The sequence below is a fragment of the Marmota marmota genome, unplaced genomic scaffold, assembly GCF_001458135.2.
Source record: "Marmota marmota marmota unplaced genomic scaffold, marMar, whole genome shotgun sequence".
Lineage (NCBI taxonomy): Eukaryota > Metazoa > Chordata > Mammalia > Rodentia > Sciuridae > Marmota > Marmota marmota.
In genome coordinates this window covers 21,597,718-21,617,680 of record NW_026000241.1, presented here as the reverse complement: position 1 = coordinate 21,617,680, position 19,963 = coordinate 21,597,718, and the positions used below count along the sequence as shown (strand labels likewise).

The window sequence follows — 19,963 nt, the reverse complement described above, 5'->3', positions numbered from 1 at the left end:
AACCCTCAGAGTTGACAATTCTAGGTTCAGCTCCACAGTTTCACTGATGAACAGGAGAAGTGAGGAGACCATGCCTTCATCCCTGTGAACATCAAGGTGGCCAGTTTCTCAAGATGAATAATCTGGAACTCACTCAAAGTTCCAAAATGAGGACAAAATATTTGACCTATTGTATATGAAGTTATACGATTGCATAAGCAAAAAGCTAGGTTTTAAAACCCTATTCTTTTCAACTCATATCCACAATGAAAGGCCAGACATGACAATAACCCAGGGATGGAAACCTAAGGAAGGAGTTTTGGAAGAGCTCAACATGACCTGCAAGTCCCCAAGGGTCTTTCACATTTGTTTTTGTTTCATATTGGTCTTCTTTACAACCAAACTCCATTCACATTTACTAATTGATTACTTTTCACTAAGAAGCCAGTAACAATTTCCTGTTTATCACCATTTTATGGACTTCACCTTGACCCCAAATTATTAGAGTTTAAACCATGTTGCCCTCAGTGTCATCAGGCATCTACAAAACCCCAGATTTCCTGACCTGTCATCCATATCCCTCACACCCTCCTAAGCTCCTTCATGCCTGCAACACATTTACTGGAACCCTCTGCACTTCCAGGGTAGTCAATCTTCTCAATGTCCCTAAACACGGAATTTTGTGCCATCTGTACCTTTGCTCACATCATTTCCTTGAGCTTGTCTCTATTTTTATTATAAGATTTGACACATTCAAGAGAATAGATGCAATCAGTACATTTATAAATTCTGAAGATCACCATCACTAAACATAGCCTTCCATCTTTATCTAGGTCTACCCTTTCAGCGGGTCTTGTCAAGTTTTTCTTGACAAGACAAGCTTCTGGTCCATTCCATCAGACTCATACTTAGCTGCATTTGTTGGCCTGGCTGCCGTGCTGTTCCCATTTAATGAGTAGTAGTCACAACATTTTCCTTGTGTGTCCCAGCAAGTTCTTGAGCACAGGAGTCATTCTTACCCATTTCCATTTTCATGGAGCTTAATGCTTTGCTGGACACAGCGTGCCCTCATTATGCACCAGGACATGATGCCCCTCCCCAAAGCCACGCTTTACAAGGGGTATGAACAGAAAAAGTCGAGATACTCGTGTTTCTCATTCAGTGCATCTTCCAAACTTTAACAATGTAAAACTGCCAGGTCTGTACCAGAAGCTACAGTGAGACTCCGCCATAGACAAAGAGATCCTAGTAAAGCTCCTTTCTAATCAGAGAATGTATTAAGTATGTTCCATTTGACTGATCAGCTTGCACTTGAGAGAGTGAAAAGAAAATTTCAAGGCATCAAATTCCAAATAAAAGACAAATCTGCCCTTTTAATAGAAGCATTGTCTTGTGTGGACACTAATCTCCATCTAAGTATGTTCCATTACCAAAAAGCATGATTTTACATAGTGGTAAACCATTATATACCAAATATGATCGGGAAGTCCAAAATCTCACTCACTATTCACAATAAACGAGTATAAAATAATAATCAAAGGAATGCTAGTTAGATGTGAGGCTGGCTCTGATCCATATTCTTGGTGGACACGGGAAGAGTAAATTGCTCAGATGTAAACACTAAAGTATAAAAAAGCCCCCTACTCTTAAATGTTCACTTTTATTTTGCCACTACTGTCCCTCCCTACCTCAGTGGTCAAAAAATTTGGTTATTGTTTCCATACTATCTGCTATATAGTATAATGTTATAGTATAATGCATTTATTTTAAGTACAAAACATGCACACACATTCACAACACCATAATACACACACTCATACTTGCACCATCGAAATTTGCTTTTATCAAACATGAAAGACTTTTTAAAAATCCCCACAGAAATGAACTTTGACCATGTCTCCAGGAAGCTTCAGGGGCTTATATTAGTGACTGAGATGAAGGAAAGTCCCAACCATTATCAGAGGACAAACTGCATCCTCAGAGGCAGATAGGGAAGAAAAGAGCCAAGGAAACATAGAAGAACGAGCAATTGTCCTGCAGTAGTGACACAGTTAATTTCACTGCACAGAAAAATCCTCCTGCCTCAGGAAGGTTTCATAAAGAACAACTAGAGGCTTGGGATTTACTTTATCGAGAATAAATGAAAACTTCCCCCTAAAGTTTCTGCTTTGCATTTTAGTCAATGTCCTTGTATTAAAATGGATGAGAGGTCCTTCAGTTTCAGGAAACACATTAACTAAGAGAAGAGGCTCAGATCTCTAGAGAAAACAACATTTTGAACTAAGTATATAAAAAGTTAATATTTTTGAAAAAAAATAATTACTTATTACTGTGCTATCAAAAAGAAGGACTGGGCTTAACTTACTCATCTTCATAGCTTTAATCCTAGCAGGACAATAAATACCAGTTATAAGAATTCTGGCAACAAATACCCAGTGAGAATACCAATTGCTTTGTATTGTGATATTAACTCACACTGTTCTCAGGGATTAGCAGACATTGCATTAGGACTTGCATAGTGGCAAATGAAAGAAGCTTTAGCAAAAGAAAGAGGAATTTTTATAGGCTTGCCTCATATATTTAGAGGTATAGTCATATATAATCTTCAGGCACAGTTGGATTGGAATTAAACGATATCCATCATCAGGAATCTGCCTTTTCCTTTTGTTCTATTGTCTTCTGTACTGTCACTCCCCAAGTAGAGAGCCAGCAGGAGGCAGAGGAATTAGGGCTTCTGAGTGGGAGCCCTGAGCATGGGCTGTTTAGAGAGAGAAGAAAAATAGAGAAGAAATAGCTTCTACTGGTGAAGAGCAACTCCTTGTCTAAACCTTCAGTAGGATCTTCTAGACCCTCTGGGTCCCCATCTTGGCATCCATCCTTATTGGGGCTGCACTACCAAGTTCCAGCAAGGATCTTGCTGAGTTGGTTTAGAGAGAACACCCCCACCCCCACCCCCACCAGCACCACCAACAACAACAACCTGGATATCTGATCACCTTTGGTATCTCACCCAACTCTTCATTCCTCCTCCTCAGTGTCTGGTTACCCTAGCTTGCCTTCAGCAAGAACCCTGCTAATCTGTATCTCCCTTTCATGGCTAGTGTTTTCTCAGTAATTTTCCATCCACTGACCCCTCATCTGCTCTTTGGCTATAAATCCTCACTGGTCTATGCTATGTTAAGAATTGAGTTCATTTCTATAAATAGGTCTCTTTTTCCTAATTGGAATAATTCCTGAACAAATTCTGTTCTTAGCACGTTTACTGTCCAACTCTGATTTTCTTTAACATTACCCAGGAAGAGAGAGAGAGAGAGAGAGAGAGAGAGAGAGAGAGAGAGACTGACTCTTGGCCTCCCCACCTCAATCTCTTACCTGAATCTTCTGCTAGCCAAACCTAGCAGGAAGCCAATTGGCAAGGAAGCCTGGGAAATATGCCATGTAGGAGTCAGCCCTCTTTGCACAGAAAAGGAGAGGAAGGTAAAGAATGGATCGTACAATAAAGAGAGACAGGCAGTGAGACTCACGCTGCATGAGGACAGAAGCCACAACTTTCATTTTCACTCTATGTGCACAACACCTAGCACAAAATAATCATAATGATCAGAGCTAACATTTATTAAGCTCATACTGTCTGCCAAGCACTGTATATGCACAAACTCATTTAAATCTCACAGTAAACCAATGAGCTAATATTATTATTGCCAACACTGTTATATGTGTTTTGCTACATAACAAGGTCCATTTAATTACCTGAAGTCATGTGACCACAAGAAAGTAGGGCTGGGTTTCAAACCAAAGCTGCTTAGGTTCAGGGCCTGAACTCTTAGCCCATTACACTCTGCTGTATCAACAGTAGACACTCAAATATGCGTGTGAGATACTTGTGACACTGGTGATGTTGAAGGATATCACTAGAAACACACAACTGAGTCAGTAGGTTGCAGGTTCTCTTTGACAAGATTGGCTAAGCCACATTTGATTTCCACAGACCAGATCAGAATCAGCAGACCCTTCTCCAGGTGTCCTGACCACATGGGCTACTTTAAGTCAAAATCTTTGTTGTAATTAATTCATTCCCAAATTATGTATTAGTTTCCTGCTATATAGCAAGCATCATGATGCCAGGATCATGGGCTTACAACCCCAGGGAGGTATTAAGCATCTAAGCTAATATTTGTTAATTGAATGTGCAAACTCAAATTAGGCATCAATAGAAGAAAGGCTGGGCTCTAATCTAGAATATAAAAGTGAACTTTAAAAATTATTATGCCAACTCATATTGGCTTTATTTATTTGTTGAGTAAATATTTTGAGTGCTTTAATAGATGGAGAAAGCTATGCAAGCTTGGTGATGTCATGGTATATAAGAAAGTCATTATCCCTAAGAAGTTTCAGAAGGGAAAGGGACAGAAAAACAGGCAATAACAGTACAGTGCTAGGACAGGAGAAATAGCCAGAGCCACAGAAGGGTCACCAGCCACTTCCTTGGAGATGTTATTATACAGGGCTTTTCAGAAGAAATGTGTCATCTGAGAGCTGAGAGGTGAGGAACAGCCGAGTAGGAGAGGACAGAATTAATTCAGTATGACTGGAGCTAATTAATGAAGCCGGGCACAGCTTGAGAGCCCGGCTGCAAAGGTAGAGTAAGATTCCAAGGCACCAAGAATCTTAACTGCCATGATTAGAATGATTTGTTACAAAATCTTCACGGGCTGATACGGATATTACAACTTGAACTTCATTACTCATCTGGCAGAATAAAGTGAGAATCAGCAAATGTGGATTCTGCTTTTGATTTAGTCATTTGGTGTCAGAGCTCAAATCAAGTCACTTAACATCTTGGGCTTCATTTTTCTCATCAACGTAATGGAAATGAGGATGCTTGCTCTATACTACATCCACAGATCTTGTGAAATCTAATGATTTAACATTCATTGGGAAGACCCCCTCAGTCTTTGGCCAAAATCCTATTCGCCATTTCCTCTGTAGCATATTCTTGAGCATCCTGACCTCTCTCATCCTGACCCAGTCACTCAGCCTTCCTTTGGCTTACTCAGAAGAGCTGTAGGGCAGGGTATCAGCTCTAGATTTCCTCACTGTTTATGAAATGAGCATTACAACCCTGTTCACCTCCCCTTTTAGTGGTACCTCTCTGCCTGTTATGGGTCATAAAAGTAGACTAAAATGACAGAACAGATTAAGGGCATTACAAGAAATCTTAGAGCAAAACAAAGGGTTGACCAAGATCTTTGTCCTCCAAAGGAGCTGAGCCTGACGGATTCTAAATACTCTATTAGAGACCTTGGCTCTTTCCAAGTCTCAGCATGCTAAAATGGAAGACAGAAAGACATTGTGTGGAATGCCAATGGACCAGGGAAAGGAGGGAGGGAACCAGGGCAGGAGGGAGAAAAGGACAAGAGAGATAAAAGGAAGAGAGAGGGAGGGGGAGAGAAACAAAGAAAGCAAGAATGAATGAATAGTAATGGGGGATATTACCCAAGGCAAGATTTCACATGCTGAAGTACAGTTCAGTCCAAGGCATCTCTTTACCTGAGTGTTTTTAAAGCGGATGGAAACCCACTGACCATTTGATTTCTCCCCCAACACACTGAGACTCTTGTATTAGCATACCACCTTTAGAATTTTTTTTTTTTTTTTGCCATTTGTGTCTAAATTGAAATTGATGAATGAAGGAGGAAAGTGGAAATATAACTCTCCGTCTTCATTACTCCAAAGATGTGTGCCCACGACTTCTATCTTCCTTTGTTCCACCTTCAGCATCACAAATGTTCCCTCTTTCTGACTCTCTAAGTATGTAGCACAAACCAATATATCAAAGGCCCATAGAGGAAATGAAAGCTGATCAACAAAATCATTTGCAACATCATGACACTGCACTCATCCACCTCCACTCTCCTATCTTTGTCCTTCTATGTGTCTCCTACTTGTCTTTCCTAATCTTAAGCACAGTTATTGACTGATGGTGGAGTTGGCATTTCCAATACTCAATTGTTCATTTACTATTGGGAATCTGACTTCATCTTTAATCAACCAGGCCTCATCTGCCCTCTGCTCATGATATTTTCCTCCTCCTCCTCCCCCCCTCCCTCCCCCTCCTCCTTCTCCTTCTCCTTCTTCTTCTTCTTCTTCTTCTACCAGAAATTGAATCCAGGGACACTCAGCTGAGCCACATCCCCAGCCCATTTTAAAAATATTTTATTTAAAGACAGGGTCTTGCTAAGTTGCTTAGGTCCTCATTAAGTTGCCCAGGCTGGTTTTGAACTTGTAATCCTCCTGCCTCAGCCTCCCCAGCTGCTGTGATTATAGGTGTGCACCATTGGGCTCAGCTGCTCATAGTATTTCTACATTTGACCCTTTATGTTTACCTGTGTTACAAAGCAAGTATCCAAGTATTTTTTCATTTCTGAATTCTTTGGATAGGGTGCTTTCATTTTTCTTGTGGCATTTCATTGATCAGTCTTGTTGGACTTATTTAATTCATTTCTTTTTGTTGTTGTTTTTTCATTCTCTGTTAGAATAAAAATTAAAACTCCTAGTATTGCATTCAGCTTGGAGGGGGAAAATGCTATTATTTTGATATCCAGTCTTTTTTTTTAAACTTGCTACCAAATCTGAGTTCTTGTTTGCCTTTTCCTCTGCACCCTGAAAGGCTAATCTCAGACATATTGTGCTTCATTGGCTACTTGGATGTGTGTAGGAGATTCATATCCTGACATACAGGCTTCTGATGATCATTTTTTGATCAATTGATTGATATCTTCCCCATCCCTTTTAAGCATTTTCCAGTCACTCATTTCCCCACAAATCAATGTCTGCTTATGTCTCCGACTCATTTTCCAATTCCCACTACCCTCCTTCCCCGACTGCTGGCATTTGGGGATGATGTGAGGTTTGGAAATTTGCTGATACTTCTGGGACTTGTGCTTGAATTTCTCAAAGACTGGTGAGCAGTCTGCCCTGTTCCCTTCTGCATGTGGTGACATATGTGAGCTTGCTGTCCTGCCATTTCAACATCTCCTTTTGTAATTCACGTCAGCCTCCGTTTTCTCAAAATACCGCTGTGCTGTCAGACTTCTGCAAAACTGGCTCCTGGTCTGCCTGAAATAAGGTTTTTTCCAGAAGGTTTCTGGGTGCTATGTGATAGGTGTCCAACAAGATGTGCCTTTCTCCCCTGTTTCAGCTCAGGGACATGATGCTTTCAACATCACAGTCAACAGCCAAGGGACATTCTTTGAGAAAACCCTTTCATTTTGGGATCCTCTGAAATAAAAGTTTTATATGATATTTGTCTTCTACTTTTGGCCTTCAGGTTCATATTCTTTTGAAAGCTCTCAAACTGCTTTGCATAACTGAATTCAGCTTCTCCTTAAATGCACTGGATGTGCTTTTGAAAAGTATCACTTTCCCACTGTGTGTACTGCTTTAGGTTATCAAACAGGTCCTACACCTCTGTGCCCAACTCAAGGCAGGAGGGGTAGGAAGGATCACTGGGTGCATTGGATAGGACTCCTTGGTTCACTTCTGGGCCTCCCTTAGCTGAGAGAGTCCAATCCTCTGGCAACTCACTTGCCTTCTGTACTTGTTGCCCTAGATCTCTTTCCTCCCAGTCTCAGCAAAATGACTGGAGGAGACAGCAGTCTTCAGGCATACAGAGGAATGAAAGCAAAGGTGGGTGGGGGTTGGGGGGTTTGGAGGCAGACACAGCATGTCCCAGGGGCATAGCTGCTTGGAAACCACAGGACTTATGCAGTTATCAGTATATGGACCTCTAAGAGATCAAAGGAACTGAAACACTTTGCTATATCTGTAAAAATCATTGACTACCCTGAAATATCGAAACACCTGGGGTTCATACCAAAGCCCCTTTCTCCTTTCAGAAAGCCTCCTGGAAGATTTGAGAAAGTAGTGTTAAGTTCTAAGCCTATAGGCCACATAAGGATTTTCAGAAAACTGAGACTACTTCAGTGCATGAGCTGAGATCTTTTATTTTTCTCCTGAAGTGTAAATCTTCCTTAAATTCCCCTAACTAAGGGTGAGGATGAACTGATTTGAAAAATGAAGAGACTGAACTAAAAGATATTTTTAAGAAATGTAACTTAATAATTTTTAAACCATGACACTGCCTACAGGAGTGAGGAAAGTTGGACACAGTTTCTTAGAGAATGTTAAGTGCTTCTATAAATAGGCAAGAAGCATCTGAGAGTGCAGAGATCATTTGGCAATGCCTCTGCTCACCCTGCAAGCAGTTAAAAATAGCATGATTGGGCTTCTCTCTTAGGACAGACAGGTTTTGATTTTCCCTAGGTAACCATCAGCACACCTTCTCTATTAAAGATAATCTAAAAGTGTTTTCCAAACTTTGACTACAGCCCACATAAGTAATTGGTTTTTTTTTAAACAGTGATGCAATATCCATACTAATGTACATGAACAGAAACAAAAGTTGGTGGGCCCGTTTGCCTCCTTGGCACATAGAATGCACAGGGGCATTTTCTATTCCACTCTAATTTGTTCTATTCATTAAAAGGGAAGAACCAAAAGCTGGTGTGAGTTGCAATGGACACTATAACTCAAAACCAATTAATGTGATGGGTCTTAGCCCAGATAACATTAGAATCATCTGAAAAGTTTTCATTTTTTTTAATACTGATGGTTCTTATTTAAGACTAAAAAATATATGAATTTCCAGTGTGGGATAAAGGCAATGTTAATTTTTGAAGCTCCCCAGGTGATGCTCCTGTGGAGTCAACATGAAGAACTACTGCTCTGAAGGGTCTTGACCTCCTCCTAAAAAATTCTGATCTATAATGTTCAGCCTGCATTATATTACATTCATACTAGAGCTAGTGACATCTGAAGTACTGAGTTTTTATGAGAACATAAAATTAGGGTGATTATGGGATTTCTTTTGGTGCAATTAGTGCCCATTATCCTCACCTTATTTGTGTGTAAGTGAGGAATGGCTTCCTTCGATGAACCCAAAATAAAGAGAATATGATCATGCTCGAGTCTTAGGGGGAAGGAAGCTCCAAACTATGAACATATGTCTATGGATCATGGGATGGATGTAATGTGCAAATCAAGAACACTAATCCATTCAACTTTTTGATTTACTACATTTTTGTCACATGGAGAAAAGCATTTGTTTCAGAAGCTAATCACATCATCAGAGATATGAGCAAATGTTGCTCACTTAACCCCTGGGAGAAGAAGAGTTGTGGTCTTTGCTCCTTTGGCGCAGGACACCCAACTCTGACTTTCTGTGATTATACCTGATCTACATTTATTTACACCCTAATTGCTTGCAAAAGGGACTTAAGGCAGCTTACAATTGGGTAGGATTAGGAGAGAAAAGAAGAAGGGAAGGAAAGAGAAGAAGAAAGAGGCAGAGGAAGAAGATGAGGAGCAAAGAGAGTTGAGGGAGGAAGGAGAGAAGCTTGAAGAAAAGATGAGGTCAAAGTCCAAAGAAAGTATGATGAAAAAAATATAGTTTAGCCCAGGGTAACACCTGCACAAAGAGTGCATTGGAAAGGAAAAGAAAGAAAAGGAAAAGGATTATTTGCCAACTTTTGGCACACCTGGTAAAATCCCAGTTATCCACATATAGCAAAAGCATCCCGTAGTTATTTGTTTGCTGCTTTTAAACCCTGGATATTTACTGTGTGACTGTCAACCACCTCCCTTTGCTTCACCATATCACATTTTCGTGCATCTGTAATTGAGGATAATGATACTGCACCACAGCCCACTTCCTGAGGATATTTTGATTATTTGTGGCACAGTGTTTAAGTGAATGCCTGGGAACAAAAATTCATTAACACAAGGCATAATTCTTCAGTCTAGATAGATTAATTGCACCTCTCTAAAATAGGTGGACAGGAATGAATGAAATGCTCTCTTTCAAATTGGACAAAACTGCCAGGGGGCAAGGATGCCGCTTTGGATGGAGCTAGAAAAGCAGTCTCATGCCAAGAGCGCAATATTTAATGAAATCAATCTATGTCTCCAGCTTATTCTGATGCTGTTAACCAGGGCATGGTTTCTTCTCAAAAGGAATTTTACACATTCAACAGCAAGGACTCTGGTCTACATATCCTGGAGTTTGAGTACCCTAAAGAGATCTTCCCTCTGAGGTTTGGAAGAGAGGTAGGAGATAGATTATATTGAAGAGAAAAATGCAACGTGGGAAAGGAATTTCTGAAATGCTAAGTTCCTTGCTCTTCTTTGTAAAATTCCCATTGAAGAATTGTTGAAAATTGCTGATATTAGTATAACCATGAAAAATTCTATTTAAACTAGCCTTGAACAAGAGTTTAAAATGAATCAGGAAGCACTTGTTCAATCCTTTGGACAGAATCAAAGGTGTAGTGGACAAGAGCATTTCTTTTTCAAAGATTTATGATAAAATACAGGAATGTGCTACAATGAGGAGCAATTTTTCCATCATACCGTGGACATGCTTCAGACAGAAAAATCTACACATTCACATGTGGCTTACTCCTCAGTTTGGATAGAACAAGAAAAAACGGTTTATTTTCCTTTTTGGTTTGGAAAACATTTCATACAATTTTCACAGAGGATGGCATTTGATGATCTGAACCCACACTGGCTTATCATTTCTAATTTCCATTGATCTATCAATGCCCTAAAAAAGAAAAAAAAAATTGTTCTGTGATGAAACTGGTTAAATCTGGATTCATTTTCTGTTTTTATTCTAAGGTTGTATTCTGCCATTTGTAATGGAAATAATGTGGCAGGAAGGGCTATGAATCTCAACCTGAAAGCTCTTTATATGCAAACAGCAAGTAGGAGTTACTCTGGTTAAAAAAAAAAAAAAAAGAAGCAGAGATGGAAGGAAGGCAGGCAGGCAGACAGAAGGGCTCTCTGGTGAGTTAGATACAGGGGGAGGAGATGATTTCTAGGAGCCTCTGGCCCAGTCAGTCTCTAGGTATGAGAATTATAACTAGCAAATCAAAGGAGAACACACTTGTCTGACAAACTGAGAGTATCCCATTGGGGACAAGAGAACCGGATGTATTTAGAACAACCACACTGCAAATCCTGGGGGAGAGTGACTCTGCCTACAGAGTTTCTGTACATCCTGGGCTGGCAGAGAAAAAATATAATAAGAAAAACCTACAGGCAAGGGTCTGAAGACTAAATCAAGTGAGGAGATTTATAGGTCAGCTTTACCAGGCGGGCTGGGTATGTGGAAACGAATTAGAATTAGCAAAATCATCACTAATACTATTTGACTTTCTATTGGTTCTAAAGGAGATTAAATAGGCTTTACCTTTCTAAATCAACAGTTTCTATTTCTGTACATTATTGTAGCTTTAAAACTCATGGTTTATGGGGCTGGAGACACAGCTCAGTTGGTAGAGTGCTTGCTTTGCATGCACAAAGCCCTGGGGTCAATCCCCAGCACCACAAAACACACACACACACACACACACACAACAAAACAAATAAAAACTCATAGTTTATGGCAAGAAGTGAAGTTGATTCATTACCTGCCATCTTGATATAGGAAATGTGAGCCTGATTGGTTTAAATCCCAGTGCCATTCCTTACTTGAGTTTTGTGAGAAAAAATTGTGGGAATCACATAGGCGAGGAAGAGAATGCCTGGTTTTCCGCAGAGAGGTCACAGCCTGCCTATAGGAAAATGCAAGCACTGGACAGGATGCCCTGCAGAGATTGTCTCTCAGCCCCATCTCCCAGTACACCAGCAAAATGCTCCCCAGTTGCAGACACTTGGCCTGTGGCCTTGTCTGCACATTACCTCCTGTCCCAGGGACCTCACATTCTTAATTTCTGATGCTTTAGCACTTGTCAGAAATTGAGTAATAACTATTTCATAACTTCAAGTCTACTATGCTTCTACCCCTGCCCTCTGTCCAAGCACAAACAGTCCCCAAGCCGGTCACGCTCAGTGTGTTCTCTAGGAAGTCACCCTCAACTAATGGATCATGCAGTGTCCCAGATCCATGCTGACCTTCAGTGAGCCACAGACATCTGCCTTCTCCCCTGCCTCACACAGTCCTCAAAACTGATACAGTGACATCTTCCCTGTAACCTCTCCTAGCCTGACACTGATGGCCAACAATTTTGGTTCCAGATAATGATGATAAATGTCTTGAATACAAGTGACAACTTTTCTCAAGAATGCCTGAAGTAATAAAGGCATTGAAGGGGAAAAAAATACTATATAGGAAAAGTTAAACCACAGGGGTTCACATTAATCCATCATTACGCTGTTCAGCCAACATCACACTCTAGAATATACTTAAGACTCTGGCTCCATGAAATGAACCTCACCACGAATCATGGATGAGACATTTCCTCCATCAAGATTTTTTTAAATGAAGGAGAGACATTTGAAAAATCCCGCTCCCCTGGAGGTTTCCTCTTGGATTTCAATTGAACCTTCAAAGTGAAGGGGGCCCTGTGGCTTTTGTAATTGGGAAATAAAACCAATTGGAGCAGCTAAACCACTCACCCTTGATGTTGCTACCTCACAGGGAGAAAACAATCTTTTCCTTATTATGTATAAATTCTTAGTTCTCACTAGCTCTGAAAACAGCCTTTCACTACACCTCTGGCAAGTTGGATACTGAAATGATACAAAGATTCTGACAGTACTCTAAATGAATGCATTTGTATTTCTGCAACGGAACGCGGAGGATTTAATCTGTACTACGGTGCTAAAACCGATAATAAAACAGAAGAATCATGCCAATATAAGATCCAAAGGTCACATGATAGTGACATGCACTACTCCGTGACAAGGGTATAATGATATGTCCTGGGAAGAAAGTACCCTTCTGAAAAAGCTGTGAACTTTCTGATAACTGCTGTGAAGTTAGAAATGGGGCAGATGAGATCTACCTTCCCTTTTCCTTTCAGCTTCTGGACCGCCTTTAAAACCGGGCAATCCATCTGTAAGTGTTCATGCAAGAGATGTTTGCAACAGACACAAGTTCCGTTCTATGCCAGGTTCACCAAGACCCCTTTCTTCCTTTCTCACCCATCCCTTGCCACTGTCAATCAGATCAGAGCTACCTCACAGGGAGGCTAAGAATCAGGAACCAATACTGAGAGGTTCTAATTTAGCAGCACTAGTCTCTTGGGCACTTGGAGGTGCCACATTTTACCTGTCACAAGATATTAAAAGCAAATATAATTGTTGCAAATTTCAAAATTATATCACTTTGGATATGACATTTTCTTTTTCTTTTTTTTTCATTGAAACATTTCCAATTTTGGAAACACCATTATTTCTAATGTATATTTAGTTTGGTCACTTCTAAAATACTCAAAGTGAATGATTTCTCACACTATGTAGGTGTAAAACATGATTAAGATTTTCCCCCTGAAAGCCTTTTCTTCCTCTGCTTGCTCTCCATTGAACATTACTGTGGATTTCACAAATGCCTCTGAGAAGGGTTCCCAGTTAATTTATAAAATCTGCTCTTTTACTTGATTTTCACATAAATTTCACAAAACATTAGCACAACTATGCCCCATGCAATATCTGGAATATACTTATACTAAAATATCATATGTCATTTACCTTAAATTAAAATTTAACTGTGTCCTATATTTTTATTTACTGCATCTGTCAACCCTACATTGGGGAGTGAAACCTGCTTCTCCAGCCTGGTCACTGCTGTCTTCTGCTGACCACCAGCTCTGTTCCCAGCTCCTCCTAACAAGGTCTTTCCTTCTTCTTGCCCACATCTAAAGTCCTGCCAGGGCCTCTGACTGTCAGTTCCCAAGGAGTCACATTCCTTGCTTCCAGTCTCTCTTCGGGTTCCTTTGTATCTGTCACTTTTGGTTGATCCCCTACTAGCCACCCTGAAGCCAGTGGGAAAACTGGGGCTCTCCCTCATGCCGAGATGCACTCCCTGGCATCTCTAGTTTCCACTTTCCCATATTGACATGGGGGATGGAGGGCGAGGCCTCCCATCTCTCTGAACTTCATCTAGAATTTGAGCTGAAGAGAAAAGAGCCTATGTGTCTTAACACTTACAAGGAGGCTCTGTTCTTCCTAGGTGCCCTGTGTTTGCACATTCATAGTTAACACTTGCCTCCTCTTCCTGTTCTCTTCTCCCCTCAATTCTGAGAACTGTTTATCTGCTTGGGAAAAAGGGTGTGAACAAAAAACTGGTTTCTGGATAACAAGGGTAACTTTGGAGATGAAAAGGTAAAGATTTGTCACTCCATCTCCAATTTCATCCTGATAATCATCCGATTATAGTGAAACATGCCAGAATTTCATGTATATTTCATAGATATATTTATATATATTTTATTTATATATAAATATATAAACAATATATAATATATGAAAATATATATAATTTTCACACATATATTGTATATAAATCACATATATTTTAATATACAATATATTTATATATTATATTATATATATATATATATATATACACACACACACACACACACACACACTCAGGATCTAACCCTGGGGTGCTTAACCACTGAGCCACATCTCCAGCCTTTTTTATTTTTTATTTTGAGACAGGGTCTTGCTAAGTTGCTTAGGACCTTGCTATGTTGCTGAGGCTGCCCTTGGACTTGTAATTCTCCTGCCTCAGCCTCCTAAGTAGCTGGGATAGCAGGTATGCACGACTGCAACCAGTTGTCATGGCATCTCTTGAAGTACTTGGAAGATTAAATCACTCTTTGCTCAAAGAGTAATCACCACTTTTATTATAGATTAACTGGAAAATACTTTAAATAAGGACACCCGAAAACAAAACTTAAGAAGCAGAGGCAAAAATGCCCTCACCTGTAAATTAACATTCTCGTAAAACAAAACATAAAGAAAGAAGAAAAAATGAATCATAATTGGGTAAACTTATTAAGGTGCAAGAACTGATTCCTCACAGAGAGAAGGTGATAAGATAAGCAAATCAGATCAGGTAGACATTTTTAAAATATTCTAAGTATTAAGATTAAAGGCAGGGATATAAGATAAGAATATTATAAGAATAAGAAAATGATACTTTATGCTAACATGTTTGAAAGTTTTAATAAAGCATATTATGTATTTGAGACAATATGTTATTGAAATTGACTCAGGTAGAGCAAGAAATTCTTAATTGTTCAATAAAATTGTGAACAATGAGCACAAAAAGAATCATCTCTCCTAAGATTACTGAAAAAGAGCTTCATTATTAATTTTCTCCAGCATTTCTAAAACTGATGATCCCTATGCTGTAATAATTATTTTAAAGCAAAGGGAGTGTTTTAAAACCAGCCCTCAAATACAATTGAATCAAGATAAGATACACACACAAAGAATAGATCAATCTTGTGTAGAGGCAAAATTCTAAAAATATAAATACGTTCATACAGTAAAATAACAATTTACTGCAACAAAATGAGGTTAATCAGTAATGAAGAAAATCTATTAACACATTTAACTTTGTTCAAGAAGTAAAATGATAGGTTTTCCTTATTAGATAATAAAAAAGAATATGGTAAATCCAATACTAATTCTTAGGTAATTTCTCAAGAGTATTTAGAAAGAATTTGTATCTTAAGGCAACTCAAAAAAATCTCAAAGAAGATAAGAACGCCTTCCATTTATTATACTAACCATATTTCTGGGAATGTCACAGTGCATTGTAATTGTAACTGATATGAACCATAGATGTTAGAAAGGAACCAAAATTACAATTTAGACTGATATGATTATATTCTGAGAAATGCAAGAAAATGGGCTGGGAATGTAGCTCAGTGCTTGTGTAGCAAGTGTGAGGACCTGGGTTTGCTACAAAAACAAAATAGAATTTCATATCTCTGAGAACTAATAAGAAATCAGCTCAAATAGTTAAATAGAAGTAAATACTTTAAAAAGTTTCCTTTATACCAGCATTAACAGTTAGAAGGTTAAAAACAAACAAGATGCTACACATAATATTAACAATTATAAACATTTATAAATAACCCAAGCAAATCATATTAAGTTCTCCTATGAGAAAAGTCAATGAAAGTCTGCAAAGTTGAAATATTTCCAGGTAAAATGGTATAATGTTGATGCTTTCCCCCCCCCCACTTCAATTATACTGGGAATGGGGAAGGGACAGATGTGATCACATCAGCTGTAATTGATCCTTATTGAAGTTAGGTGATGGGTTCATGAAAGTTTATCTCTGCTTTATGTTTCAAATTTTCCATAAAAAAATTAAAAAGAACTTTTCTGTGACATAAAATAGATCTGAATAAATGAAGAGCAATTACTACGTTTCTAGGTGAGAAGGCCAAAATAATATAAAGATGTTAAATATTTTCAAGTTATTTAGTAGATTAAAACACAACTCTACAGAGTAATTCCAGTGGAAGGTTTTTAAACTTTAAAAATTCACCCAAACCATTCAGAAGAACAGATGAGAATACTTCAATTATTCCATAATGTATATGTATACAGTTTCTATATCTATTCATCTATTAAAGGCATCTAGGTTGCTTCTACAGTTTAGCAATTGTGAATTGTGCTTCTATAATATATTGCTGTGGTTGCATTACTATAGTATGCTGTTTTTAAGTCTTTAGGGTATAGACCAAGGAGTTGTATAGCTGAGTCAAATGATGGCTCCATTGCATGTTTTCTAAGGAATCTCCATACTGCTTTCCAAATTGGTTGCACCACTTTGCAGTCCCACCAGCAATGTTAAGAGTGTGCCTTTTCCCCACAACCTCGCCAACACTTATTGTTGATTGTATTCTTGATAACTGCCATTGTGACTGGAGTGAGTTGAAATCTTAGTTTTGATTTGCATTTTTCTAATTTCTAGAGATGTTGAACATTTTTTATATATTTGTTGATTGATTGTATTTCCTCTTCTGAGAAGTGTCTGTTCAGCTCCTTAGCTCATTTATTGATTGGGTTGTTTGGTTTTTTGGTGTTAAGTTTTTTGAGTTCTTTATAAATTCTGGGGAATAATGCTCTATTGGATGTCTGTGTGGCAAAAAAATTGCTCCCCAAATGTAGGCTCTCTCTTCATCTCATTGATTGTAATTTTTGCTGAGAAAAAATTTTTTAGTTTGAATCCGTCCCATTTATTGATTTTTTAAAAAAATTTTCTTTAGTTGTTAATGGACCTTTACTTTTTTATTTACTTATATATGGTGCTGAGGATCGAACCCAGTGCCTCACACATTCCAGGCAAGTGCGCTATCACTGAGCCACAGCCTCAGCCCCCATTTATTGATTCTTGATTTGTTAAGGAAGTCGGGGCCTAATTATGGTATTTGCAGGTAAATAGATGGAGTTGGAGAATATCATGCTAAGCAAAATAAACCAATCTCAAAAAACTAGGGGCTGAATGTTTTCTCTGATAATTGGATGCTAATCCATATGGGGGGTCATGGGATAAGCAGAGAAACTTTAGATAGGGCAAAGGGGAGGAGGGGAGAGAGTAAAGGAAACATGGTAGAATGAAACAGACATCATTACCTTAGGTATGTGTATGCTTGCACAAATGGTGTGACTCTATTTCATGCATAACCAGAGAAGTAAAAAATAATGCTCCATTTGTGTACAATGATTCAAAGAGCTTTCTACTGTCTACTTTATAACTTATTAGAATTAATAAATATAAGAAAGAGTTAATACAATTGTAGCAATGTTAAAAAAAAGAGAGAGAGAGAGAGTGAATGAAGTCTTACCCTACTAGATGAGACAAGTTCTGAAGCTACAAAAATGGCAGCCACATGGACTCAGTAAAGCAATCAGAGCCATTTGGTCCTATGGATGGGTCACTCTAGCAATAGAACATTTTGTTAGATTCTTGTCTTACCCTATCTTCTTCTGACCTTTAATTAACATTCCTCTATTCTTTCATTCTAAAATTCCCAATGTTTACACAAATGAGTTTTCACTGTAGACTGTTTCTCATGTCCTCAGGTGGGCAGGTAGGGGCTATGAAACATTGGGCCTCATCTGGTACAACTAATGGGATAATTTATATCTATGGAAGTCTGGTTTCACTTTGAAATTTTTTCTCTATAGATGAAAGTTAATATGTGTCAAAGAAAAAAAAGAGAGAGATGACAAAATCCCATGAGAAGAAGAGATGGCTGGATGAGATTTCCAAATACCAATGTCTCCTAATTGAAGGAGACATTAGTATCAGCAGGGTTACCTTCTTGTCTTTGTAGCAAAGTCCCTGATAATCTGAGCAGTTATGGGTGTGAGGGGTGTGTGATGGGAATGGAAACAGGGGGAGAGACATCATAGATTTTTCAATAGAAAAGGGGCTTCCAAAAATATATATGAACTTTCACAGGAGGACCCTGCAGAGCTGGACTCAAGATATTGATTTAGCTGTTTCCATAATAAGTAAGGCCATCATTAAAGGAATGATGTCATTGGGACTTTACAAGCTCCAGTATCCTTATGTTTCTCAGATCATAAGGCAGCAAAGGACAGGGCACAGAAAGTAAGATGCTGGTTATAGAAGCCAAATAATCTGTTTCTGTCAGCAATGATATAGACATATTAATACAATAATATGCCTCAGTCAAGATAATTTTTAATGCTTTCACATTGGCTAATGGTTACAAGTAATTTTTATGATCTTATTTACACTTGATTCTGTTTGCTGTGGCAATTATATTAATGCTTTTTAGATATGGGAAGAAAATACCAATAAGTGATTTTAAAAATTCGTCTCTACTGCACTGAAATTTTCTTGACTAGCTCCCTCAGAAATGTGCACTTATTTGAACTATATACCCCAAACAACTTCTTTTTTACCTATATACTAAAATGCATTATATTTTAATTGTTCACTTAGAATTGACTGTCCCTATTAGCTTTTGAGTTCATTGAGGGTAGGGATCATGCCTCGTTTAAACACATAGTAAGCTTTATATATTTGCAGGGTAGATGGAAAGAGGAATAAATTAATGGTTATTTATCCCCACTGGCAGTACTAAACAGCAGCTGTGTATTAAAAATCCAAAGCTTGGCACACATCAATTCTAGCAAAAAAGGACTAGAGGAATCAGGAACCCTCTCACTAAACACAAACAAAATGCTGAGACAAAACATTGAAATTGCCTCTAATAAAATGTATAGCACTACCCAAGACAGAGATGAACTACTATAAGGAACAAGAAAGGAACTCAAAGGGGGATTCTTGAGACATTTCTGTCCCATGACATTTTCAGACTCTGGGAGGACACCAAAGACAAGAAGCAGAAAGATGAGAAGGGAGGGAACATGGATGAGGGTCCCGTGGCCACCAAGTCTGGAGACATGATGTTCTCTATCACTTCTCAATAATAGATATCCCAGGGGCTCAGAGAACAGTTTAAGGAGTTCAGTGTCATTGAGGCGAGAAGAGCTATGTTTTTTGTTTGGGACCCAAAGATCTCCACCCTAAAGTGGAGATACAGGTCATATCCTGAAGGTCTAGAAAGTCTTTAAGGTTTGGTCTTGGACTTCTAAGTTACCCAAATGCCCAGAAGAATTATGTAAAATCCTCCAAAGAGAAAAAATTGATTTCACCCCAGGTCTCAAGTTATTGCCAGAAGTAAAATTTCAAATACAAATATTCAGTAACCATCAAAAAGCATAAGGTGTTGCTCTTGACAATACAGTAGCCAGGAATCAAAAAAGAAATGACAGGAATATTACCAGAGAGAATCTAGGTTTTGAAGTCAACCAAGGTGGGCTGTCAATTTATATAGTTCATGGTGTTCAGGAAGACAATCACTTATCTTTAAAATGTCAACAAGAAGCTAGAGACATTATGTAGGTGGAAAAGAATCAATTAAAAATTAGAAAACTGGCAAGATGATAACAAAATAAGATCACGAGGGGTGGCTTTAACAGCAGATTTAATAACCCCGAGGAGAGAATTAGAAGAATCCAGGACAGGTCAGAAGAAATTGCCCACAATGAAGCATGGAAAGATACAATT

General features: G+C 38.6%; 1 protein-coding gene across 1 annotated transcript in view; it reads right to left on the bottom strand.

The window, feature by feature from the left end:
- The window catches only part of Gadl1 (glutamate decarboxylase like 1), a 168,144-nt gene that overhangs the window by 76,763 nt on the left and 71,418 nt on the right, over positions 1–19,963 (bottom strand). The window lies entirely within an intron of this gene.